The following is a 27,241-nucleotide window of genomic DNA, read 5'->3' on the forward strand; positions in this document are numbered from 1 at the left end:
GATACAGTAAAATTGCAGGAGAGCTGGCGAGCACCTGCTCTCCCGGCACGCGCACAGGCCACTCTCCTGTGCGTGCGATACAGTATTTTAATTTATGAAAATTAGGACCGGTGGTAAAAAGAGGCGCTAGGGACACTAGCGCGTCCCTAGCGCCTCTTTTTTGACAGGAGCAGTGGCTGTCAGTGGGTTTGACAGCCGACGCTCAATTTTGCTGGCGTAGGTTCTTGAGCCCGCTGACAGCCACGGGTTCGGAAACCGGATGCCGGCAAAATTGAGCGTCCGGTTTTTGAGCCGCGGGCCTATTTCAAATTTTTTTTCTATTTTTTTTACTTTTGGGACCTCCGACTTAATATCGCCATGATATTAAGTCGGAGGGTGCACAGAAAAGCAGTTTTTACTGCTTTTCTGTGCACTTTCCCAGTGCCCGGAGAAATTAGCACCTACCTTTGGGTAGGCGCTAATTTCTGAAAGTAAAATGTGTAGCTTGGCTGTATCGCGCGGGAATACCTAATAATGCCATCAACATGCATTTGCATGTTGTGGGCGCTATTAGGATCGGGGAGGTTGGACCCGTGTTTTGGATGCGCTATTACTCCTTACTGAATAAGGGGTAAAGCTAGCGCGTCCAAAACACGCGTCCAATCGCGGGTTAACAGTGCGCTCCACACTGTACTGTATCGGCCTGTATGATAGAAAAGAAGTAGGGACATTCGTGTTTTCTGGAACGCATGAAAGTGCTAGGAATTTCTGTTCAGGCACTAATGTACCACTCCTCTTGGTAGTTGAATTAATGAGTACATGATACTTCCTGTACCTCCCCTCAATCTCTCCCTTTGTATGTAATCTTCACAGTTGGAAGTTGGCATTCCTGCTTCTGAGATAAATGCATTAGACTTAACCATGAACAGACAGAGTTTTCTCTGCCTTGACTATTGTTTTAGTAACTTTGTTTGCATCCACTAGGTGTTGCCATGATCTTTCAGAGCAAAATTTATTGGATTGCTATAGTAACAATTCCACTGCATTTTCAAACTGGTTAGAAAGGTATAGCTTTTACTGTTAAATTGTACTAAAGGAATGAGAATAAAGATATGCCCTGTTAAAATAATGAATATCCATGGAAAAGTTTCCATATATTAAAAAAAAAATGCGATATGTATTCTTTACAGGAACATCGGTATATAAAAATAAAAAATAAATAAATAAATAAAAAAAAAAAAAAAAAAGAGAGAGCAGTGCCTTAAAGCTTTATAAATTACAAAGCAGACTGTGCAGAATGGCCTCTGACATTTTAACTTTGAACATCTGCAAAGTGCAGATCTCATGTCCATTTAATTAACATTTTCCTGGTACTTTAAAGTAGTTCATTTTAAAATTATGCATTTTTAATTCAATTTTCTAAAGTTGTATCACTTATATAAACATAGAAACATGATGGCAGCAAAAGACCAAATGGCCCATAAATCTGCTCATCCACTCAACTAATTTAACTTTACAATTCCCATTGCTTCCCTCAGAGATCCCCCTATGTTTATCCCATGCTTTCTTGAATTCAGATACTACACTTCCTCCACTGGAAAACTGTTCCATGCATTCACTATCCTTTCTGTAAAGAAATATTTCCTACCCCCTTTCATCCTTATTCCATCATCCATGACACCTCATTCTAGAGCCTCCTATCATTTGAAAGAGGCCCACCTTACCAGTTTGTAGTGATTGAGCCTGATATGAAAAAGGTGAAGACACAAATTAATTCAAATTCTCTGATTGCTCTCAATTCCAATTGACTGAATTGAGAGCAGTCAGATATATGGTTCTACTAAAGAGACCAAATGCCTGTGTTCGAATGGCCCCAGTATATACTCACCATCCTTTGCTGGAGGCATCCATCACTAGCAGAAGCTGGTTGAAATTAAGCTGGAAGCCCAAATGAGCAGGAGGAAACGGCAAAAGAAATAAGAATCGCTTCTTGCAATGAGGGAACTGTTCAAGGAATCAAATCTTTTCAGCCATCCTCGAGCATTATGGATAGATGTTAACTTGGGAAAGGAGTGCCCCCTCTCCTTCCCAGGATATTTGTCACAGAGCCAGATTTTGGACTCAAAGGCCTAATGCTGTTACTACAGGGCAAAGAGTAGAGTTATGTTTATTTATATGCTATGTCAAAAGACCCTAAGTGGCTCACAGTAAAACATACACAGAGATTATAAATAGTCTTTTTGAAATGTAATTTGTATACAGTTGATGGGCATCAGTAAAGAATTGCACATATTTATTAGAATTCCAAATTGCCAATATTCTTCAGCTCTTTGACCAATAAAAGAAAACTTCCTGCATATGAATATACTAGAGATAACAGATATGGAGATCAGGAATAGCCACCAGGATCAGGAACATGCCTTTGTGGTATTTCTGTGGTGGTGCTGCTGCTGCTGTCATCATGCTGACTTGAGCCGGGAGATTAAAAAAAAAAAAGGGGGATTGCAGGTTGAGTTCCCTTTGGAACTCTTGCCTGCCTTTGCTCTAAAGATTAAAAGAGAAGAAAATATTGTGAATGTAGCATTTCTTTAGCATCATCTTAGATGTTTCAAGTTATTTTGGCATAATATACCGGTATAAGGATTTGCATCCAAAGCCTACTTGTGTATTCTGCTTCATGGCTAGATTTTCTTCTGCACTGTTTTATGGTACTTAAGACAGTATCTACACATTTACATTATCCTGTTTCTTATATTATGTACTATGTATATAATTAATCTACTTATTAATTTAAAGCATTATTTCTGTCTAGTTGATTCAAAAGTTAATAAGGTTAAAATGCTCCTTGTTGGTTCCTGCCTTTAGTAGGGAAAATAATGGTAAATAGTTTTCTGAGCTTTAAGCTTTAAAATAGATTTTCTGAGCTTTTAACCCCCATAGTTAGTGAACTTTAATTTACTGTGCCTGTGGTTCTCTACCTCTCTGCTGAGCTTTATAAGGTAACTTTTATTTTCCCAGAGTTCCTTCTTCAGCAGGGGCTATAAAGAAAGCTTTAAAATTATTCTACATATTCGTGCTGAACTCCTGAATGATGTGTATCAGCACTTCCTGACTAGGAAATAGTTTCATTTTTCTTAAAGGCTGCAACACTTGCACTGCTATTCTAAAACTACAGCTTAAGAAAGAATTGTTGTGAGAAAGTGGTTCTGTCTGTTGTGAAAATCAATGCATTCATTTAAAGTACAAGTATCCCAAACATTTTGTATTCTTCCAAATATATTGCAAATTCTATAAATAAAATTTCCTGATTGCTTTCTCTTCCTTGGATGTTTATATTTTTATATCTAGGTATTAAAATTTTGAGTTCTGCTCTCTCTTTCTACCAAGACTAACCGTGCATGTCAAAGACCCCATTTCATAAGGGTTTTCTCCCATATGCATAAAAATAAGAGATCATTTCTGAGTAGGATAATTACTGAAGGAGTCTCTGTAACCCTTCACATTCCAAAGATTGTAAGAATCGTTGAGCTTGCAATATTTGTGTTTCCAGTCCATTATGAGAGAAGAATTTGATACATTTATTGCATTCAAAACATAACTGCAGAAAATTGTGCCATTTAGAAATGCTTAGTAAGAGTATACAGTTTTTGATCTGAGTCCAGAGACATTCTGATGTCTAATTTATTTAATCCTTTTTATTTTAAAAGGCCCTGTAAGTAGATGCAGTTGATCAACATGTCCTGACTCCACAAAGAGTGAAAGTGGTTTATCCTGATGTTTGAGAAGTAGTGTGTCATGATTAGTTTGACAGGCTTGGCCAAACTCATAACTCCTTGAACACAAGAGAATCATTTCCAGTTTCAATTTTACCTTGAATTACCAGTGCATATGGTATAAAATACATATCTTAAGCCCTGTTGTATGTTGTATGCCTTTAGGCTTTCCAGGTGTAGAGAATTTTAAAATACTGCTCTGTATAATCAAAAATAATCTTGGCAATGAGAAATCTTCAGTTTGCATTTGAGCAGTGATTTCTTGTAAAATAAGAGGAAGGCCTGAAGGATATTAAATCAGACACCGAATAAAGACATGCTTTGTGGTGAAGAAATTAAAAAAAAAATAAAAAAAATTCAGGTAAGTGTAGGTGTGGTGTACTATGCATGAAATAACACAAGATGTTAATGAGAGAGACTATATCAAAGGTCATTTATACTAGCTATGTGTAAGTGCATTTGGTTATAGGAATTTGTTGCTTATTTGTAAGAAATATACGCCTGTAGTTCACTGTTTTTTTTTAAACTGAATAGTTAAGTGCTGACTGTACAGTGCAGAAAAAAGGCCTTCTGTGGTCCTTCACCTATAAAAAAAAAAAAAAATATTGGACAAATGCTTATTCTTGGAAATGATACTTTAGAAATTTAAATCACAAAGCAGAAATGTAAATCTGCATACTAGGTTGTTTCTGTGTGTACTACCCATATAAAATGTTATGCGTGGAGTTATGCCTTCCCTATATGTCTTTTTTTTTTTTTTTTTTTTTTTTTTAAAGAGGATAGCTTTAAATGAGTTGGAACCTAATCTGTTTATTCAGAGTTTGTCTATGTGTATATACTATATATATATATATATATATATATATATATATATATATATATATATATATATATATATATATATATATATATATATATATATATATATATATTTACATGTAATAAATAAGTACAAACCTTGCTTGTTATAGTAATAGAATAAGCACCATATCCACTGGCTAATGGTAATCATTTATGGCAACTAAAGAAATTTCATGTTAAAATGGTGCAGTTTATTTTCAGCAAGATTTAATTTGTGTTGCATAGCCATGTTATCTTGAATAGTAGCTACATTTGCCTTCTGAGATGAAGATACATGAGCTTTCAGAGCCTCAGGTTTTTTTTTTTTTCTGTGTTCCATTAGGGTTTATTCTAGTTTGGTGCTTTGTTCTCTCAAAGTTCTATTAGTCACTTCCATACCTTTCATTCTTTTGGAACTAGACTTTTCTAGTGTGACTGTAGTCTTCCAGATTACCTCTAGTGTAATAGTGTTTGGATCCCCCAGGCAGCTGGTCCAAGTATAGGGGTGGGTGAATGATGTTTTCACTGCTACTGTCATTCCTCCCACCCAAAGAGCACTAGTATCTCCACCTGGTGATGACCCTTGAAACTGTTTTGCCTCCATTGAAGTAGCCACAAATCTGTACACCTTTCTTCCCCGATTGCTTCAGCATGGAGCCCTCTCTGCCTTGTGTGTGGAGCTCAAGTCTCACAAAAGCCTAATTTCTAATGCTTCTCTGAGCTGCTCCACTGCTAATCCTTGATCATCATTGTCCACAGAGAGTCCCAGAGCTAGTGGAGCATTGTGACAGTTGGGGCTCAATGATGACATACTGCTTCATCACTTAAAGCCAGCATCTTATGCGACCACTGATTCCACCGCTAACTGGTGGATAGAAGATGAGAAGGAGGCAGAGTCTTAGAGAGATATACTTCCCTTTCCTTTTCCCTATATTCACGATAAGAAGGAAACTTTGAGAAAAGCCTAAAAGAGGAAGGTTATAGAGTGCAAATGAGCATGTCCAAGCCACTAGACACCATCTTGAAGTGCCCTTATGCACACATGATATTCGCCACAGTTAACATTTTCTTATATTTCCGGTGACTTGTTTTATCTTCTAGAAATAGATATAAATTAGTGCACTTCTCAGTTCAGTCCCTGTGCACAATGTAAGCCAAAGTTTGGGATAGAAGAAGGTGATACATGGCTCTGGAAGGTGGGGGACCAGTGTGGTTGTGATTAATGGCTCCCTGAATCCTGCAACACTGTTCAGCTTCCCTGAGCCAACTTATTTAAAATGCCAATTTACAGCTGCATAGTATGTGCAGAGTTTGAACTGGACCCATCTTTTGTTTTGAAGGAATGCAAAAATATTAACAGGATTTTTTTTTTTTTTTTTTATAATTTTGGACTTTCTCAAGTAATGAAGTTTCTAATGAGAACTGTAGTATATATTTGGACTTGGGAATGATTAAATTCTGCCAGTGATCTCATTAAGACTTTTAAATTGCCTGATTTGAGATAATTTCAGAGCATTTAATGTCAGCTCAATGTTAATGAAGTATAAGATGAGGCAGTACAGATGTTTCTTCAAATAGTTGCTTTCTTGTTTTAACTGATTTTTGCTATTGCTTTTCTTGTCTGATGTGCAGTCATGTATTTAGCTTGGATTCCTGAAAGCATGTCTGGTAATTATTTAACTAGCCTATAGGTCAAAACAATTCAAGCTATGTTATTAATGAATTTTTAAATCCATGAACAGAATTAAATGGGACATTTTTTATATGTGGTGTTTAAAAAAAACAAAACAAAAATGCTGTAGGTTGTTTTCAAAATTAAGTGAGGAGTTTTACTTTCTAGGGAGTCTGCTGCCAAAGCTATCTGAGATGTAAAAGTTTACAAATATGATGATATAGTAGCTGCTGAACACTGCTTTGGCATGCCATACTTTTCTTTGCTGTGCAATATGTCTAAATGCAGTTTAGTATTATGAAGAAGTGAAATAATTAAAAAATCTGTTACATATCTGTGTGTACTATGTGGGATACAATGCCACCTGAGTTTTTCTTAGCACAAGTTCCCATGATCCTCTCTCGCTTCTTCCCATGATCCCTTTTGCTACTCCTATTCCCTCTGCTGATTGCAGAAGCATGGTCCGTATCCTTATGAGGGCTCTCATCCTGCACTTTGTGTAGGTTAGGGTTCCTGCAGGGCAGCTGAGGCCTGTCTGAAGAACTGAAGTGATTACACAGAGGGGCTCTCTACAGAGAAGACTGCTTTGGAGCTTGAAAGGGGCTATGTAGGACTGCAGTCTTGAACCTGAAGTTTGACTGCAGCCACTTTTATCTCTGATTTTTAGGGAAAGGTTGAAACCTCAAAAGGGTCAAGGTAATACCAAGAGCGAGCATTTTAAGGAAATTCCTGATCTTTTCAAGAAAGCTCCAGTTTCAAAGGCTTCTGACTTTCTACCTGAGAGAAGGAGGAGGAGATACCTAAGATTCTTAGTTACTCTCTTCTACATTCCTCACAACCTTGGACTCCATCCAGAGAGAGAGCTCCAGTGCTTGTGAGAAGCTGTCTACTGAATCTGGAGATGGAGGAAAGAGAGGCTTCAGTTAATTGCAGAATAAGAGCTATTCAGCTGTTTAACATGCCTAGTTAGGAATTTCAAAATGTCAGGACTTACTTTCCATGCATTCTCACCCCTCCTTCCTGAATAATTTGTTCTGAGAGGGACTAGTATGGTGCAGGTGGTATCAGTACAAGGCGAGTGCATTTCTTTCTTGGCAAGTCAAATGCACACCCCTCATTCTTCCCCTGTGCCGTATTCTTCTCCTCCTCTTTCTCCCAGGTGCAGCTCTCTGTTTACTCCTCCAGAACCTCCTGTAGCTCTCTTTCTCTGCCTGAGTTTTTTCTTTCCCCCAGAGTCCCTCACACTCTTTTCCTTGAACTATAGCTATCTTCTTCTCTCATTACTTTGGGTTCCTAATCAGGACTAGATACTTCTTTCTCATCAAGCTTAAGGAGATCAGACATTTCTCCACTATTGCCACCTCCCAGGCCTCAGTCAGAACTGAAAATACCAACATCACCTACTCACAGAGCCCCTTTACCAGCCAAGAAAATGTATTTGTCCAAGGTGGGTGACTATATTTTTTAAATCCTTTGGATAATGTTGGCTCCAGTGTTGGGCTCCTTTGCTTCTAAGATCCCTTTCTGGGGAGACCTTCCAAATCCTTATAGAGAAGGATCAAGCTCACCTGAGCTGCAGGGAAGTAATTGAATTGTCTTTATCAAGCTAATCAGGCTACTAAAGGAAGCGGTGGACCAGTGAAGCTCTGCTTTTAAGATGGGTATCATATCAAGGCTGCAAGGCAATTTCAAATCTATGCTAAGGTAATGAGATATAAAAGCACATGCAAAATTGTTTCCTATTAACACAGCAAAAAAGTACATATAGGCAAAATGCATCACAAATGCATTAATGCAAAAAAAACTCAACCTTATGGAAGTATAGTTAAGTTTTTGTGATTCCCATTTACCTGTATGTTTGTAGATTAGCAACTGTGATAATACATGCTTTAGTTGCATCATATTTCAGCTATTAATGTGTGTGATAAACACCACGTTTTATGTGTGTTAATGGCCAATGTTAACACTTTAGTATAATGGCCCCTTAGTCCCTTGCTGGTCTGGTCCAAACCAAATCTGGTAAAAGTAAGTGTTTAAGAAATTGTGGACTTGGTTATAGGTAGGGGCATTCATTTTAATTTTTTATTAATTTTTCCTGGAAATTTCAGTGTTTATTATAACAAACAAAAATGAGAGACCATCAGTGGAAACTGGGAGACTTGTCCTCAGTGCGAAAGGACAACATATCACCTGGAAAGAAGGACCTTGTTACAGGATCACTTCCTGCTACACCAGGGTGATGAGCTTCAACCTGGAGATCTTTCTAGTCTAGGGCAGCACCAGGGCTGCCAGACTGGATTTGGGATTTACCTCTCTGTGTGCCTCAAATCCTCCAGGTCTGCCATGCTGTCCTCCAGAGATTAGACTCGTTCTCTGAGAGCCAGGAGCTCTTAGCTCTGGTTGCACACATACAGTTTCTCACTGGCGGGTAAAAGAAATCATACATGTGACTCTCTATGCAAAAGACTGGAAAGCCTTCCTCTAGCTGCTGGACTGCTGCCTTCTTCTTAATTCTGTTGAGTTCCTAGTTAGGTTTAGGTTGCTAAGGGAGTTGGAATTAGAATATTTTAAATTTATAGGTGTATTCACTAATTAATCTGCTAGTGACTTACAAGGGGATGTTAAACTCTCAGTAAGGGCTGGTGCAATAGTATGATTTAGATAAGAGCCTGATTGATTTTTAATGAGAAAGTGTCTCTTGCCAAAAAATCAAGGGTTGAACTAGGGGCGAGTGGGAGGGAAAGAGACACTAGAATTAACACCTTCTTTGCTTATTATCTCAGATACACAATCTCTACAGATTATTTCCCACTATTTCACCTCTTTCCAAAATTTTAAGTCCTAAGATTTCCCAAAGTTATACTTACCAATTCTCTTCAACCACCATTAAGTTGATCTTCACTCAAAGGATTGAGAGGTTTGAGTAATGGCGAACACTTCCGGTCCTCTTCTACTGAAAGGGTGCGGGACTGAGGAGTTCGAAGCCTGGATTGCTCTCTGTGACCTCTGGAATCCTCTCCTAGGGGATGCTGGGAATAGTATGCAGCTGAGCCTTCTGGTCCTTATTTTTTACTGTGAAAGAGTGAGAGGGCACATTCCAGGTAAAAAATGCTGCATCTGTTAGAGCAAATTAGGGGTAGGTACAGTTGAAGCTACAGAAGGAAATTGATTTGGATACGGTTGTGGGACCCTTCAATACCCCTGTATAGCCAATTTATGTATATTGCCATTGGATTTAGTGCCAAAAAACCAAGAGGGCAAATTTAGACTGATTGATATTCTCCTTTATTCTGAAGGGCTGAGAGTTAACAGTTCCTTAGACTAGGTGTACTGGTCAGTTCAGTATGCACTCTTCGACAATACAGTTGAACAGGTGAAGGATTGCTTATGTGGCTCCTTGAAAGCGAAGGCCAATATTGATTTGGCTTTTAGGCTACTTACCCATACAACCTGATTTTTTTAGATTGCTACTTTTCCAGGACCAATATTATTTATGACAAGTGTATGCCCATGGGATATTCAGATACTTGTGCAAAATTTGAGGCCTATTGTACATTTGTACACTGCATGTCAGAATAATGGACTGGGGTGGAGTTGGTTAGTCATAATCTGATGACTTCTTTCTTGTAGGCACTAGTCAGTCAGAAATTTGTCAGTCTATTGAATGTATTTAGGGCTGTAGGTAAAGAATTTGGCATTCCTCTTGCCGAAGACAAACAGAAGTTCCCACCCATAGATTGATTTTTTTGGATAATGAGATGGAAATGGTGTTTTAGTTGCCAGCAGCTAAGGTACAGAGGTTGTCCAAGGAGATGCAGTTTGCATTGAAGCTCAGGACGTTAACCCTCAGGCAGGTCAAATCACTGATAGTCCAGCTGAATTTTGCATGCATGGTGTTATTGATGGGTACGATATTCATCCATTGGTTAGCAACAGCTTCAGCAGGAGTCAGGGTGAAACACCACTGTATATGGCTGGCAAATGGTTTATAAAAGAATCTGAAAGTGTGGCAGGAATTCCTTAATCACTATAATTGGGCATCATTGTGGCAAGCACCTGAGGTTATGGATGGGGATATATCTATTGTCTGATGCCTTTGGAGGGCAGGGTTTTGGAGTCTTTCCAAAGCATTTGGTGTACACAGCCCTGGCTGAAGCGATGGCATACTATCGGCATAGCAAAGAACATAGCCCTCTTAGAGATGTATTAGTGGCACTAGTGTTTGTGGGGCAAAAGGCTAGCCAACAAGTGTTGTTTCACTCAGACAGTGCAGCGATAGTGCAGCTATAAACAAGCAAACAGCAAAATCCCTGGTTTTAGTGGGGTTAATGGTGTTAGTAGTTCTGCATGCATTATGTTTTAATTTGTCAATAAGGGCTAAACATATCCATAATGCAGTAGCTGATGCTTTGTCACGCTTTAAGTGGGCAGTTTTCAGGTTGTTGGTGTCAACAGCAGATGAGCAAGGAACAAAGTTGCCACCTGGTCTATGGACACTTCGAGATGTGATGTTGAGAGTCTTATAATAAAGGCCCTAGTGCCCAGTACCTGGAAAGCTTATCAAAGAGGATGGTAGCTGTTTTTTGTTCGTTCTGAGCAAAAGAAGATATAGGCCAATTTGTGAAGAGCATCTAGTTGAATTTTTAATTCAGGCATGGAAATTGAAGCATATGGTGGGTGCTGCAAGGACAGCTTTAGTGGGCATCACCTTCACCAAGTGGCAGGGGCAACTTGACCCAACAGTATCCTTCTTGGTAAGGAAGATCCTCCAAGCTTGGAACAGGGAAGGCATACAGTCCATGCATCTGGACTGTCACAGGCCAATAGACTATCAGGTCTTGGAAAAGATTTGGAGGGCTGCAGTGAGTGTCTGTTACTTCTCTTACAAAATGGTATTATTTTAATTTGTCTTTACACTACCATTTTTCACAGCTTTGTGGGTTAGTGAGTTAGTGCCTTTTACAAGGTGAGCAGGAGCAAAAAGTGGATTGAGAAGATGACGTAATCTTATACAAAGATGTTTTAAGGGTCTGGATCAGAAGATCTGAAACAGACCAGGAAGGTAAGGATGCATAGGTTTGCTTGTGGAAGGTGATGAGTATAGTCATTAGCACTGCAGCCTACACCAGGTGTCTCATGCAGATTAGGAGGTCTGAAGGAGGGTAATTTGTAGTTCATGAAGATGTCTGCCCTATTGAGATTCCTGTTTGCATCTGTTTTGAAGAAATGCCTACTGCATGCTGACCTGGTGGCTTTTGGTACGCACTCCATTCGCATAGGGATGGCAACATTCACCGCGCAGGAAGGAGCTTCATCTGATGAGCTAAAAAATATTGGGCAGTGGAGGTCAGACAGATTTAGAAGCTGTGTAAGACCGCACAAGGTAGTGATGGGTGAATTGGCAGGTGAGGTAGTGATGGGTGAATTGGCAGGTGAGGTAGAGAGAGGATATAGAAAAAAAAGAAAGAGGGGGGGGGGGAGCATTTGATTGTGGTTTGTGTTCTAGGCCAGTTGAAATATGTTTATTTTTTTTTATATACCAACATTCGATATGTGACTATGCGGCCACTCATACATTTTCAGGGCAGGGAAAAGAGCATTAGATTGGCCACAAGGGGAGCACTTGGGATTTGTTGAGACAGGAGTTAGGATGAGTGACTGCAGCCTGAAATGGACAACATTAATCCATGAAGCTTGCACTAAATCCGCACCGTTGACTATATTGATATACCTGGGGGCAATGATCTGGCTGGTTTAAAAGGGATTGAGCTAATTTGAAGGATCAAGAAGGAAGTAGCAGAGATAGCAGCATGATTCTCTAGGTTGCGAATCATACGGTGCACATATCAGAATGCAGTCAATCATACTCGCTATAAACCCAATACATCGTTTTCAAATTTCACTGCCGTGGTCACATATAGGGGCGGATTTTAAAAGGGTTACACATGCCGAGCCTATTTTTCAGAGGCCCCTGAACGCGCGTATGACCTGGGGCTTTGTGAACGGGGCGGGGGCGGGATCGAGGCCTTGGGCACAGCGGCCATGCCGGGGTATCGTGCACCAGCAGCTGGCCGACGCACGCAAGTTGGCAGGCATAATTTACAAAATAAAGGTGGGGGGATTTAGGTAGGGCTGGGGGGATGGGTTAGATAGGGGGAGGGGAAGGTGGGGGGGGGGGGGGGGCGAAGGAAAGTTCCCTCCGAGGATGCTCCGATTTCAGAGCGGCCTTGGAGTGAACGAGGAAAGCCATCAGGGCTCCCCTAGGCTTGGCGCGCGCCAGGTGCACTAATGTGCACCCCCTTGCGCGCGCTGACCCCAGATTTTATAATCGCGCGGCTGCGTGCGCATGTTATAAAATCGGGCATACATTTGTGTGCGCCAGGTAGCTCGCACAAATGTAGGCCGCACGCGTAGGTTTAAAAATCCGGCCCATAATGTTTCTGTATTGATTATATGACAACTGTTTGAGGAAAAAACATTTTTAAGTGAAAGGTGGTGGTTTCATATAATATTTAAGCAGGAACCATCCAGGTTATCCTGTCATTGTTTTGTATAATCATAAACACACCAACCCCCATCTCTTGTGTTATCTCAATCATGCTACGAACAATAAAATTTGCTATTTTAATGTCTAAAGTCTCTCAATTATTTGTTGTGCTCATACCATGCCATAAAAGACATCCCAATGTTAAAACAACCGCCGTTGTACAACTACTTAACTGAAAGTTATGACGTCCTCCTCTACTCGTTCTTAAGTTGGTTAATCAACCTGACTTGTACAAGTTTCGGATGAAATCCTTCTTCAGGGGTTACAGTCTTACCACAACCCGATGTTCGCATAATGTTGACATTCACTCCTTTTCAGTTTAATTTGGTTACTACAAGCCTCCTCTCCGGTGTCCTAATAATTGAGAGACTTTAGACATTAAAATAGCAAATTTTATTGTTCGTGGCACGATTGAGATAACACAAGAGGTGAAATTTGAAAAATGATGTATTGGGTTTATAGCGAGTATGATTGAGTTTCAAATTTGACCCCTACTAATGATCTGGTAATATTTGGCATATCAGAATGCAGTGCAGGCAGCTTTGCAAACCAGGAATTTATCCATGGGGGGGAGCTAGGACAAAAACGGGTGCTTGGCAGGAGATGCCACAGATTCCAGCTTCGGCATGTCGGTATCAGACAGGATGAATTTAAATGGACATATCAGTACTCCTAAGGTCTCCTTGAATTGGGCCAGAGAGGAAGAGTGTATGGTATAAAGTTCAAGCTGAATCAAGTGGGAACACAGCTGGGTCAGTCTGGCAATCTGTTAGCATAGTAAGATGCAAACAGAAAAGCAGCTGAGTCAATCTGGCAGGCTACGTGTACACAGAGCATTTGAAACAATTGTGGGCAGGCATAGCCGAGTCAATCTGGCAGGCTTTGCACTCCCTGTCTGGGCTGAGTCTATCTGGCAATTCGATGACAGCCGGGCAGGCATGCCAGCTGCAAGTGATGATTTAGGGTGACTGACTGATATGATAGAATATTACATTTGTAAAAGGTGAACCTTGGAAAGTTAGTTAAGGTGCATAAGATGTAATTGTACTTTTGGATTATTTATCTTTTTAGCCGATTTCTATTCCGTTGATCTGGAAATCTCGACGGATTACAGCTTCACATGCATATAAATATAAATAAAGCTGCAGCCAGAATTCTTCCATAAAGAGACTACCTGCTGACTCTTACTATATGCTGTCTTGAGAGGTGCAATGGGGAAGGGGATATTGAGAGTGGGTAGCAAGCAAGAGGTGCAGTGCTGGGCTCTATGGTGCCTATATTATGCATGTTCTTGTTAGAAACCCATATGGCCATCATACAAAGCATGTAAAGCTTGATTGTAACATGAATAATTGCATGGTAGGGATGGAGAAAAGAAAAAAAAACCCTGGAACTGTAGTTTTTACATGTATACCTTTTTGTCTAAAAGGCAAACATTGACATTTAAGAGATACAATATTATTTTGACAAAAGAGAAATGAGATTAAAGAATGAGACCTAAAAAGGAAACAGAGCTAGGAAAATGGAAGTTAGCTCTCTTAAAGAATCTAGCTTATATTGCTTCCTTAAAGAGAACTGTCATAATTTGTATCTGCTGCTGAGAGAGAAAATAGGCAGTATGGCTGAGCTTCCTTGTTGCTTTTGCTTTCACCAGGAAATTCCCCCACTTGTACTCAATGGGCCTGATTGTAAAAAGCATTTACATGCTTAAAATTGGGTTTTACACATGTAAATATAGTTGACTCTTGTAAATGGGCTTTTGAAAATTGCTACAATATATGCCATTGAATTGTCCATAGGATTTATCTGCATATGTGTACTTTACACGAGTAAATGGCTTTTGAAAATTGCTACAATAGTAAGTTATATGTACATGTGTAAATCCTTTTGAAAATTATCCCCCAGTGATTTTCGCCAAAGAGCAGCTGATTATCAGGATCCCAGGGAAAAGGAGCTCTACATGAAAAGGAGGACAGCATAATTCAAGAGATGTTCATAAAAGAGCAGTAAGTTATGGGCAATCTAGCTTGCACAATTATTTTGATCAAATATACTATGTTTGATTTTTTTATTTTTATGTAAAAAATGTATGCTTTAGGCAAAACATTTACTCATTTAAAATTGTATAGGTTAATTTTGGGTTTATGATCCTGGTTGCTTATTGCTGTAATGCTTTCTCACAGTATTGTGGGTTCTCAGATTATCAAGAGGAGTCACTGTTTATATATTAGTAATTCAGTTCATGAATAAAGCAGCAGCTGTGCAGCCCAGATTTCATTTGCCAGAGTGATATGATTTATATGCTGTTCAGAGATTTTAGTTTTAAGGAAGATTCTGAAGCTTAATGCTTACAATTTTATAGTAGAACAGAGTGCCAGCATTTGTTTTTCTGAAATACAGTGAGTGCTGCTTCACTTATATTAGTAGTCTTGAAAAATGCACATTCTCTACCGAAAAAAAAATCTGAGAATAATATCTGAAAGATGAATGTAGCCAGCTCATTTTTAACTTATTTAAAGAAAGGTAGAAGGACTGATCCAGCATCAAAAGAACATTGACTTTAGGATAGGATTTTTAGTGTTTGGTTTAGTTTGCATTGGTGTTTTTCAAGAATGTGTCAGGAAGGAGGAGAGGCTTGGGAGCTGTCAGTTATCTTATCTGTCATTTCACTCTCCAGATGCTATACTGTTCCTAGTCATCGATAGACATATAGTATAACTGTTTTTATTGAATACATTTCTAAGAAAATGTAAAGTGAGGGAAAACGAGGGAAATATATGGGTGGTAGCATCTGCCAGTTCTGTTTTATTACATCCAGAGTGAAAGATTTTCTAATCTGAAGAGGACATGGCATTTGGAAAATAACAGAAGTACTTTGGAAATGATTAGCCTCAGTCATTAGCCAGAATTCTTTTTTTAGCCTATATATTAGATTTTTTAAATAATTTTGGTGGTTCATAGAGTAAACTTTCAGTGTATATTCTGTTCTATTGGATTGTTTGTATTCTTCATCCTCATTGTGAAGTGGTGTAACTTGTAATATTCATGTTACTAAAACCCCACACTACCATACATTTGTGTTCAAAAGGTTAAGTACCTGTTGATAAATTTATACGTTTTAATGAATTTCTAAGTGAATAACAGAAGCTGATGCAACCTCTGCTTGTTACAAAGTTAAACACTGCCAAACAGAGCACACTAAGGGTCCTGTGTATCAAATTCAGTAAACAAAAGGCACCACTCAATTAATTCATTATACTCATTGATTCGGAGCAAATATCAGTAAATTTTTGTTAATGTAAGATGCCGCATCAGCAAGCCTGACAACGTGTCCAATCAAGCAAAGTTGCACCGTCCGGTCTACTCATTTGCGGCTCTTACCGGCTATGAAGCCTGTAGAAAATATGCAAACGGAATCAGATTCAAAATCAATTTATATTCCGTCAAGAATGACTGTAAATAATAAATGATATTCCGTCGGAAATGGCTGAAAATCATATGCCCCGGCTTGATAGCCTCAAGGGAAATGTGAAACTCTTTTTACTTGTGGCTGGAAAAGCCTGTGCAGGTCAGTAGAAATTTGCATCTGTCCCAATTATGAAACTGAGAATGTCTCTGTATAGCTGCCCGACAGCAGCCGGTGTTTCGCTGCAAAGGCGCCACTTCTTCAGGGTCAATAACCTTTAAAAATGAGATAGTAAAAAGTCACCAATAAGACGTGAAGTCAAAAAAATGTAGTCCTTTCCGGCACCGTGGAAACGCGGGGAGACGGCGGACTCCCGATCTCTCTCTCTCGTCGGGCGTTGTCGATTCAGACAGGCGTAGCCCCGAGAGGAACCCGGGGCCGCAAGGTGCGTTCGAAGTGTCTATGATCAATGTGTCCTGCAATTCACACTAATTCTCGCAGCTAGCCGCGTTCTTCATTGATGCACGAGCCGAGTGATCCACCGCTAAGAGTCACGGGTTCATCCGTTTCTCAGGCGCGTCCTTCTCGACCCGTCCCACCCCCACACACCGGAGGGGGGAGGCGGGAGAGCGAGAGAGATGGTAGTCCTCACATGTGGGTGACGTCACTGGACGGAGCCCTATCACAGAAAACTTTTCTGTCAAAGTTTCTAGAACTTTTGACTGGCACATTGAGCATGCCCAACATGCCATAATCCCTGTAGCCACAGGGGTCTCCCTTTAGTCTCTTTTTTTTTTTTTTTTTCCATACTGCAGTTGCCTCGCGGTTTGTTTATTTGTTTGTTTGAAAATTTTTATATGCCGACACTAGTAGGGGGACATCACATCGGTTTACATAAAACTGTAAATTTAGCAACAGGCTTTACATCAAACTCGGAACTGAGTAAGAACAGCTTAATAAATAATAAACAACTTAATTATGCTAAAGAAATGGCAGGAGGGATGACAGGGAGAACATTGGGGTAAACAACTGATTATGCTATACTATAACAACATTGGAAGAAATCAATTGAAAGCATTAAAACAACATGGTGGTAATCAGGTGAATGCACTGTATTAAGTGCAGAAAAGTGTGATAAAAGAGGAGGATGGGAACAAGAACAGGGGAAGAGGATATGCAAATGAGAATAATCTCTAGTAGTAGGTGTAATAAAGGGATAAAGAGGTTATTGAAGGATTTAGTGGGAGAGGAGTGTATTAAGTGTAGGCCTGTTTGAAAAGCCAGGTCTTTAGGTTTTGCTTAAATTTCTTCGGGCATATCTCCTGGCGTAAGAGAGAAGGCATGGTATTCCATATTGTGGGGCCAGCAATGGAGAGTGCACGGTTTTTGGTTGAAGTAAGGTTGGTAAGTTTTGGTGATGGGGTGCATAGGGTTGCCAAGTATTGGTTTCTGATGGGTTTAGCCGAGGTGTGAAATAAGAGAGAGTCATTGAACCAAAGCATGTTTTGATTGTGGAGGGATTTATGGATGAGTGTAAGTGGTCTTGTAAAGGATCCATGATTTGATGGAGAGCCAGTGTAACTCCTTGAGTACAGGGGTAATGTGGTCATTTCTGTGGGTGTTGGTGAGGATATAGGCAGCAGCATTTTGGAGCAGTTGGAGGGGTTGTATGGTATTTTTGGGGAGGCATAGCATGATGCAATTGTAGTAATCCAGTTTCGATAGTATGGTGGATTGCAGGACTGTACGAAAGTCATTGAGGTGTAGTAAAGGTTTCAGTTTTTTTTAGAGTGTGAAGTTTGAAAAATCTGTGTCTGATGGTGGTGTTAATTAATTTTTTTAGGTTGATTTGGTTGTCTAGCATGATGCCCAGGTTGCGAACATGTTGTGTGAGAGTAAAATTGGAGGGTGGGGAGAAGATAGTGGGGCTGATGGAGTTGGTGTTTTGGGGCAAGATGGCTAAGAGCTTGGTTTTGGAGGAGTTGAGGGTGAGGTTAATATTGGAGAGGAGTTTGCTAATAGTATGGAGGGCAGATTCTCAAGTCTTAATGGCGTTAGGGAAGGTATCTGTCACGGGTATGAGGATCTGCATGTCGTCCGCATATATAAAATGTGGAAGACCGAGTTCAGAGAGGAGGTGGCATAGGGGAAGGAGGTAAATGTTGAATAGGGTGGATGACAGGGAGGATCCTTGAGGAACACCTTGCTATATATTTGATTGGATTGGATTCCTTGTTTCCGATTTTCACTTTGTACTGCCGGTTGCTTAGATAAGAAGTGAACCAGTGAAGTGGAACTCCAGATATCCCAACTTCTTTGAGGAGCTCTGTGAGATTTTCTCATTCCTTTTTTCCTCACGGAAAAGTTTCGGTTTACTTCTTAGAAATTACCTATCAGGGGTCTCCCATCGTGCCCCGTATACCTTGGTCACTTGGGTGAGTACTCTCTCACGTCTCCGGCCGATTCCCGCCTGCCACTCGGTTCCCACAGACCACCGATCATTTTCACGCTTTTTCCACCGACATGGCGACAGGGTTTTGATCCCATGCCCGGTTTTGATCCCATGCCCGGTGCCAGCACTGACATCCCATCAGGCACCGGCATAACTAGTTGAATCCGGACTGAGATGGTCTCATATTGTAGTTCCAGCTGCGAAATAGGTTTAAAGGGCTCTCCAACAGTGTTGTCAAAGTTTGGCAACACTGTCGGAGTGCCCTTTAAATTTCGCAGCTGGAACTACAATATGAGATCGTCTCGATCCGGATTCAACTAATTATTGCCACTGCCTGTTTACAATTCCTGACATTGCGATGTTCCCGTGTCTAAATAATTACATTGTCTGACTCAGCTGTAACAAGAATGGTTCTCCATATATACCTCTCTGTCTAAACCTGTCTGCTGGTTATTTTAAAGTTTCTCACCTACTCCTGTGCCACACTTGAGGTCTCCCGCGACACCCTGAATTACAGCCTTGTAATCATTTCTATGCTGCTCTTTATGCTTCAGCATCATTCTCCACGCCATTTTTACACAATTCTCAAAATTTTGGAAGGTATGGTCCCCCTGATGCAGCCCTGATGCGAAACACGGCCGTGTCGAGGTCCTTGTTTGTACACCACATTTGAATGTTATACACAACTGATGGGTGCTTACTTATAAATAAAATCCTTTTTCTTAATGGTTATTGTCCAGTGCATTGCTTGCTGCACATTATTTTCTTGTTGTGCAGCTCTGTCTACACCAGCTTTCAGGGAGGAAATGAATGTCCTCATCCACCAGGCAGTGCTTGATGCCATCCAAAACCTCCAGCCTCCACCAATGCTGGCCCCCATACTGAACCATCGATGTTTGTTTGCACCGCTATTACATCGACTCGATGCCCTCATCGTTGCCTTTCTGACTCAGCTTGTTCCATCGGTGCCGAGTCGGCCATCGAGACCTCTGCAGTTCCCGATACCCATTCCGGGATCATTGGAGGATGACGACACCACGTCCAGTCTGGCTCCAGGTCCATCGCAGTCGGAATCACTTCCAGGACAATCGGGACTCTCTGGACCTAAACATCCATCGATTCCCTCGATGCCATCGATTCCTTCAAAGCCTCCATCGATGCCAATACACCCGCCATTGAAACCATCGACATTTTTGTCGATGCCTATTCACCCTCCTTCCAAATCTCAACAAAACACTCTTTATGATCCATGGGAAGACGTGGCTACCAATTCCTCTACATCAGAGGATTTACTTTCAGAGCCTTCTCCTCCAGAGGAAAGACGGCGGTCTCCTCCTGAAGACCTCTCACCAATTTCATTAAGGAAATGTCAGAAACCAACCCTTTCAACTTGGTAACAGAGGAGGACACGCATCACGAGACATTGGAGTTTCTGCAATTTGATGCGCTTAAAGAAATCATGGCCATTCCTGTGCATGAAGTCTTATTAGACCTTCAACACAGTCTATGGGAGCATCCTGGCACTATTCCACCTGTCAACAGAAAAACAGATGCCACATATCTCGTCCAACATGCTCCAGGCTTCCAGAAACCACAACTCTCATCATTCAGTTATGGTTGAATCTGCACAGAAAAAGGCAAAGCGCTTGCGATGTCATTCCTCAGCCCCTCCAGGAAAAGAGCAAACATTCTTAGATGGTCTAGGTAGGAAAATGTTCCAAGGCTCCATGTTGGTGTCTCGTATTGCCGCTTACCAGCTCTACATAACCCAATACCAGAGAAACCTGGGGAAGCAGGTTCAGGACCTTGCAGACTCATTGCCTCAGCAATATCAAGAGAGTCTAACTGCTATTCTCCACAAGGGCCTTGAGGCAGGAAAGCATGAAGTCCGGGCAGCATATGACTCCTTTGAAACTGCCTCCCGCTTATCAGCAATGGGAATCAATGCCCGACGATGGGCTTGGCTAAAGGCTCTCCTCTCACTTCTCTTACCTATAAAGGTGCCAGTACCAAACATTGTCCCTCCAAAGCCGTAGAGGCATTCCAGAAACTGAAGAATGCCTTTTTGGGTGTGCCCTACCTAAGTCATCCAGACCCCACATGGCCCTTTGTCCTGGAAGTCGATATCTCGACATTAGGCATAGGGGCAGTTTTAAGCCAACATTCTCCAGAAGGAGTACTCTTCCCTGTTCCTTCTTTTTGCAGAAGTTCTTGCCTGTGGAGTGCCACTGCGGCATTTGAGATCAAGAGCTCTTGGCCATTAAATTATCTCTTGGAGTGGCATCATCTATTCAAAGGAACGCAACATTGTATCACAATATATGAATCACAAGAACCTCAAACATCTTAACCATGCTCAGCAACTAAATGTAAGATAGGCTCGTGGGTCCTTGTTCTTTGCCCGCTTCAACTTCAAACTGCAGTGGTGTCCTATGCTCAAGAACCAATGGGCAGACGCTTTCTCATGCTCCTTCCAGGCATATCATTGACCCTGCTAAAATATGTCTGGCTACGTCCTTGACTGTCCCTCCAGGGAAGATGGTCATACTCTTCCAAATGCATGAAAAGGTATTGAAGTGGGCCCATGACTCCTGTGTTGCAGGTCACCCTGGATGAGCTTGAACCTTGGAATTTCTTCAGTGTTACTACTGGTGGCCCCAAATGAAGCAAGATCTTGGAGCTTATGTTGATTTGTGCCCAACCTGCATACAGGAAAAAAAATGCTGCATTGCTGACCCTGGGGGCTGTTACAACTGTTGCCAGCCCCCAGGGAACCCTGGACCCACCTGTCCATATTTTTCATTATGGACCTTCCCCCTCAGATAGCACTACAGTGGCCTGGGTGATCATTGATCATTTCTCTAAGATGGCACACTTCATTCCACTATCAGGCCTTCCGTCTGCACCAGAATTGGCACGTTTATTTACTTTTCATCTTTCATTTGCAAGGCCTGCAAAAGTACATATTGTCAGACAGAGGAGTACTATTTACTGCAAAATACTGGCACTCCCTCTGTAGTAAATTTGGCATCAAGCTGGACTTCACAACTGCCTATCACTCCCAAGGAAATGAACAAATAGAGCGGACCATCTAGACTCTCAAGACCTTCCTCAGCTCATATGTCAACAAGTGCCAGGACAATTGGGCTACTCACTTACCTTGGCTGAGTTTGATTACAGTACCCATGCTAACGCATCCACAGGGTCCTCTCCCTTCCAACTGATCCACAGGAAACAACTTCTGCTTCATTTGCCACTTCCTATGACCATGCCCTCACCTGTAGCTCAACTGACTGCCCAGGAATTGCAAGAATTATGGACATGGATCAATCTCCTTATCCAGAAAGTTGCTGAAAGGGCCAAACAGACTGCGGATGCCCACAGAAGACCAGCCCTTCAGTTTCAGGTTGGAGAGAGTGTGTGTGGCTGAGCACAAGGCATCTCCGCTTGCGAGTTCCTTTCTTGTGCCTGGCCCTGTGCTACATTGGACCATTCTCTGGTGCTCAGTCATCTGGCACCCTTCACATAGCAATTAAAGCTGCCACTACGCTAAGGATACATAATGTCTTTTATGTATCACTGCTCAATCCAATAATGTTCTCATGGCCCTCTAGGGCACCACCTGAACCACTGGGTGTAACTGATGAGATACAGTATATGAGGTTGAAGAAGTCTTGGAATCTCACCGTAGGAGCAAAAAGGTCGAGTACCTTCTATCATGGAAGAATTATGGCCTGGAAGAGAACTCCTGGGAGCCAACCTCCAGCATATTGGTGTTGCGTCCATCGGTGCTAGATGGCTTCGCCCCGTTTGCCTCACCTTGTTCACGGCTCCTCCTGCTTACCTAGGAAAGATGGCTACCGCTGCGTCTACAAGCCGACCTCTCCGGCATCCCCGGAACGGCTATGGTGCAGCCTCGCGCCATGCTCCTCCCAGGTACGTACTAGGGTGCGCACGCGCCACCCACATCTTTATTCTAACCTTAGCGTGAACCTTGGGGGCGTTCCCCCTTACTGACATCACACCATCCGGGTATGTAACCTATTCTAATTTGCTAGCTCGTTGAGTTAGCAAGGACTCTAATCTGTTCCTGTCTACGCTACTCTGCTGCTCCCGTGCTGCCGCTGGAAGCTCTCTCTCTGCCTTTCGGGGTAACTACTAACCTGGGTACCCACTCCTCGGGGGCCCTCTGCTTTATTTCAAGTGCCTTACAGGCAACAGGTACTCTCTCCTCGAGGGCCTGCTCTCCCTGCCTTGGTGCCTGCATTATCTTTTTCAACCTGGTGGAATTGAATACCTACAGCAAACATCTAGAGAGTACTCTAACTCTGCCTATCTCATCCACAGTACTACATTACTGGGAAACCTGCTTCGGAACCTCCTTATACCAACGGGGTGAGAGAGGCTTCCTCTGCCGAGGTCCCTGAGACTGCTACTACAATACTGCCTCACGACTGCCACCTCTGGTGGACTCTCTAAGCTGTATAATAAAGAACTAATTTGTGTTTGTGCGTTCTGAGTCTAGCCCAGTACTGTGGCTCCTCCCCGTGGGTGTGGTCATCTGCCACAGTACCCAAGGATCCACCCAAACACTGCTTAGCCATAACAATTGGACCATAACTTACTAAAGGAGTACCATCTACGTCACCCCAGGAAACCCCAACCTTCAGGGAGGGGTTTTATTTAAGAGAGGTTACTCTTGTGTTTTGTGGTCCACAGGCTTCTCCTACGAACCACCATACTTATCCTTTGGCCCAGGCCTCACCAGTTGTCTCTGGATGCCACCAGACTCCTCTGCTCCCCAGCGCAATGGGATGCTGCTGAAGTTCTTCGCTGTAGGACGACACAGACGCTCGTCCAGCCTCCTCCTAGGATGCACGTGCAATCTGTGGCTCTTCTTTTAAAGAGTCTGCGGTGGGAAAGGGCTAGTGGCGCACCTTGATGACCTCACCCAACTAGGCCTATGAAAGGTTCTCCTGTGTACTTCTTCCTTGCCTTGGCAACAGGTCTCCCTACTATTTAGTAGTGCAAATTGCTTCAGTGTTCTTCGTCTTCAGTTCTAGTTTCTTGTCTTCATCTTCATTTCCAGTAGCTTTGTCTTCATCTTCAGCTTTTCAGTTCTTCAGTCCCTCAGTCTTCCGTTCTCCCACCTGTTTTGCTCCTTGTTTTCCAACCCTGTGTATCCATCCTTGCCTGTCACTTCTGATGGATAATCTGTATTGACCTCAGCCTGCTTCCTGGACAATCCTAAACACCGCCTGCCATTGACCTCAGCCTGCCTCCTGGACATTCCTGAATGCTGCCTACCGCTAACCATGCATGCTTCCAGATTCGCCTGTAGTTCATCTACTCCGGTCCAGCGATCTCAATGGACCTTCCATCCATCAGCAGAGACCTCCACCTAAGACCTATCGATCTTAATACCAAAAGGCTCAACCTGAGGAGAATGTGGGCTGGTAAAGGCGAACTCCAGTTGGGCCTCTGCCTCGACTGATTTTGCCTGCCAATAGGATCTGCATGGCTTCTGCCTGCAGGTTACTCCAACTCTGCCTCTGTCCAAGGGTCCATGAGTTCAACAAGTACCACAGACCATAAAAGTCAAGACCCGTGATGGTTGTCATCTGAATCTAGTTCCTTCTTCCCCCACCCTGCTGTTGAAGAGAAGTATAAAAACCTATAAGAGGAGCAAAATAGCAGACGGGTAAATACTGTAGGAATGCAAATTAACTATACAATTATAATTTACTAATTTATATGACCTAATAAATACAATGTAAAAATGCAAACAAGAACTTTAGAAAATATGTAAAACACTACTACTTTGCCAGGTTTGCTCAAATGATTAAACTATTTTGGAATGATTTATAACCATAGAACTTAAAGTCCAGAATAATTGTTCTGAGGTTGTTAGGTTAATGGCAACATTTGTTAATTTATATAGAATTCATGTAAGTACCATGTAAAATTTTAATTATGTGATAAACTACTTTAAAACAAATGCCATGTCTTTTGTGAATTTTTTTGTGTTTTGCCAAAACTGTGTTCTCTTTTTTTTTTTTCCAATTTGCATTTACAAGACAAGTATTTCTTTCTGTAACTCAATTTGAAAGTTAAATGAGCAATATAGGACAATGTTTCTATGAATGTATAATGGTTTCACAGGCAGACACTGTAAATTGCATTTCAGACACTTATTAGTGATTAGGATGGGTTTTGTTTTTTCCCCAAAGGGGAGCTGTGTTTTATTTAAGGTAGTAATCCGTGTATGTAGACTGATGGCTGCAGTAATAGATCTGTATTGTCAAATTAGTTATTCTTTACTTGCAGTGATTTGTGTAAGTGTGTACTTTGTTCCACCCAGATAGCTTTATTTATTTATTGTTGATGTCATTGGTGGCACCCATTATGTCTTAAGACTTAGGTAGCTTTGAAATCTTAAATCTTGGCTGTTCTTTATTTTAGCCTCTTATTTCCTCCCTGTGTTTTGACTAGATAATAAATGCCGAACAGGGACTGTCTCTTATATGTCAGTACTGTACTGCTTATCTAACAGTGCTGTAGAAATGATTAATAGTATTAAGTACAAGCACCTTCATTTGTAGCATTTTATTTTATACCTGTGACTGTTGGTTCCTGTAAGCCTATGCTGATACAAGACTTGTAGAGCTGTGAAAAATAAAATATTCTCATGTCAGTGAACATTATCTGTGTACACACACACTTGTCAGCAAACAAAGCAGCTTGTTCCATGTCAGTCTAATTGTGTGTTAGATATTTTTTAAATTAAAAGTTTTTAAATTATGGGACAGATTGGGTAACCCAGAGGAAATGTTCAGTGTTGCTATATGGTAGACCTGGATTGGAGTTCCGGTCCTGACTTCTGTTCATTGAGTCAGTAACATTTATGAAATGTGTGGATGCAGCATTTTGGGTGGTGGGTGTGTGGGGGAAGTCCCATCCATCTTTCAACAGTGACACAAGGATGAATTCTAGGAGTATTTGTACTAGGTTCTCACGATAGCTACAGTCTTTAGTGTCCTGCAGTGTTGGCTGGGTTATAAAGGGAAAAGGGTTGGCGCCTCATTAGAGAGAGGCACCCAAAAATCTGCCAGCCATGAATAGAGTCCCATGATGCGTCATGAATGGCAGAGAGTAGATTTGAGTCCAGTTCTGGCTGAGCGTTTTTTTGTTTTGACAGTACTTTTGCTTTGTGAATTTGGAATGTTAGCCAGGTTCTCTCACCCTAAAAAAAATATAAAGCAAAACAAAAACATTTCTAATAAAAAAAACAAAACAAAACAAAAAAAAAAAACAATCTATAAAAGATATTCTAAATTTTGCCACTACTGAACATTTTGTCCCCTTTACCATAGAAACATGATAGCAGAAAAAGACCATATGGCCCATGTAGTCTGCCCAAGTGTCCAATGTATTTAGCTATAACAATTCCCATCACTCCTCAGATATCCCCCTGTATTTATCCCATTCTTTCTTGAATTCAGATATCATTTTTACTACCACTGGAAAGCCATTCCATGCATCCACTATCCTCTTTGTAAAAGAATATTTCCTAAGATTATTCCTGAATCTACCCCCTTTCACCTTCATCCCATGACCCCTCATTCTAGAGCCTCCTATACATGGAAGCTTTTGAGATATTTAAATGTTTATATCATCTCCCCTTTCCTGTAGGGAATACATGTTTAGATCTTTAAATGTATCCCCATATCCTTGGAACAAAGACCACTGATCATATTAGTAGCCGCTCTCTAGACTGATACCAACCGGTTTATATCCTTTTGAAGGGGCGGTCTCCAGAATTGTACATAGTACTCCAAATGAAGTCTCACCAGGGACCTATTCAGGGGCAATTCCACCTCCCTTTTTCTGTTGACCATTTCTCTTCCTATGCAACCAAGCATCTTTCTGGCTTTTGCCATCCTTTTTTCTATCTGTTTGGCCAGCATAAGATCATCAGATCCTACTCTTCTTTTGTGTTTAGAATTTCACCTCCAATACTGTACCTCCCTTGGGTTTTTGCATCCTAAATATATTATTCTGCATTTTTTAGCATTAAATCTTAGCTGCCGGCTGTAGAGTACCCCTCGAGTTTTGCTAGATCCTGCTTCATGTTTTCCACACCTTCCTGGCTGTCTATCCTGTTTCAGATTTTGTTAACATCGGCAAGTAGACAAATCTTTTCTGATAACCCCTCCGCAACGTCACTCACAAAAAGTCCCAGATTGTTTTGACTTTTTTTTTTTTTAAAGGCCAAGGGTTGCCTTTTGGAGGAGACACACTTTAATAGAAAGGTATCATCTACAAGGTCTTGCAACTTGAGCTGTAATAGAAGTGAACTTGAACTGAGTAATGAGACCTGAACACCCACATGAGCTAGAACTTAATAGCCCAGAACGAAATGCTTGGCCAGCTGTTCTCTTTAAGTGTCAGAGCCCAGCATACAGTGTTGTAAAACATTTGAACTGCTAGAAAACATGCACTAAAGAGGAGTGAAAACAGAATGCAGCCCTCTTGCTGGAGAAATGATGTTACATCCTGTCTGCTCTGTCAA

At 41.3% G+C, this 27,241-nt stretch overlaps 1 protein-coding gene and 1 non-coding gene across 4 annotated transcripts in view; one reads left to right on the forward strand and one right to left on the reverse strand.

Moving 5' to 3' along the window:
• Positions 1-27,241, forward strand: part of EML4 (EMAP like 4) — a 422,649-nt gene that overhangs the window by 44,681 nt on the left and 350,727 nt on the right. The gene's annotated exons all lie outside the window — the stretch shown is intronic.
• On the reverse strand, positions 16,616-16,770 carry LOC115088914. Its single transcript, XR_003855988.1, has one exon. It is a non-coding gene; the product is annotated as a 5.8S ribosomal RNA (ribosomal RNA).

The sequence above is a fragment of the Rhinatrema bivittatum genome, chromosome 3 (assembly GCF_901001135.1).
Source record: "Rhinatrema bivittatum chromosome 3, aRhiBiv1.1, whole genome shotgun sequence".
In the NCBI taxonomy this organism is placed as follows: domain Eukaryota; kingdom Metazoa; phylum Chordata; class Amphibia; order Gymnophiona; family Rhinatrematidae; genus Rhinatrema; species Rhinatrema bivittatum.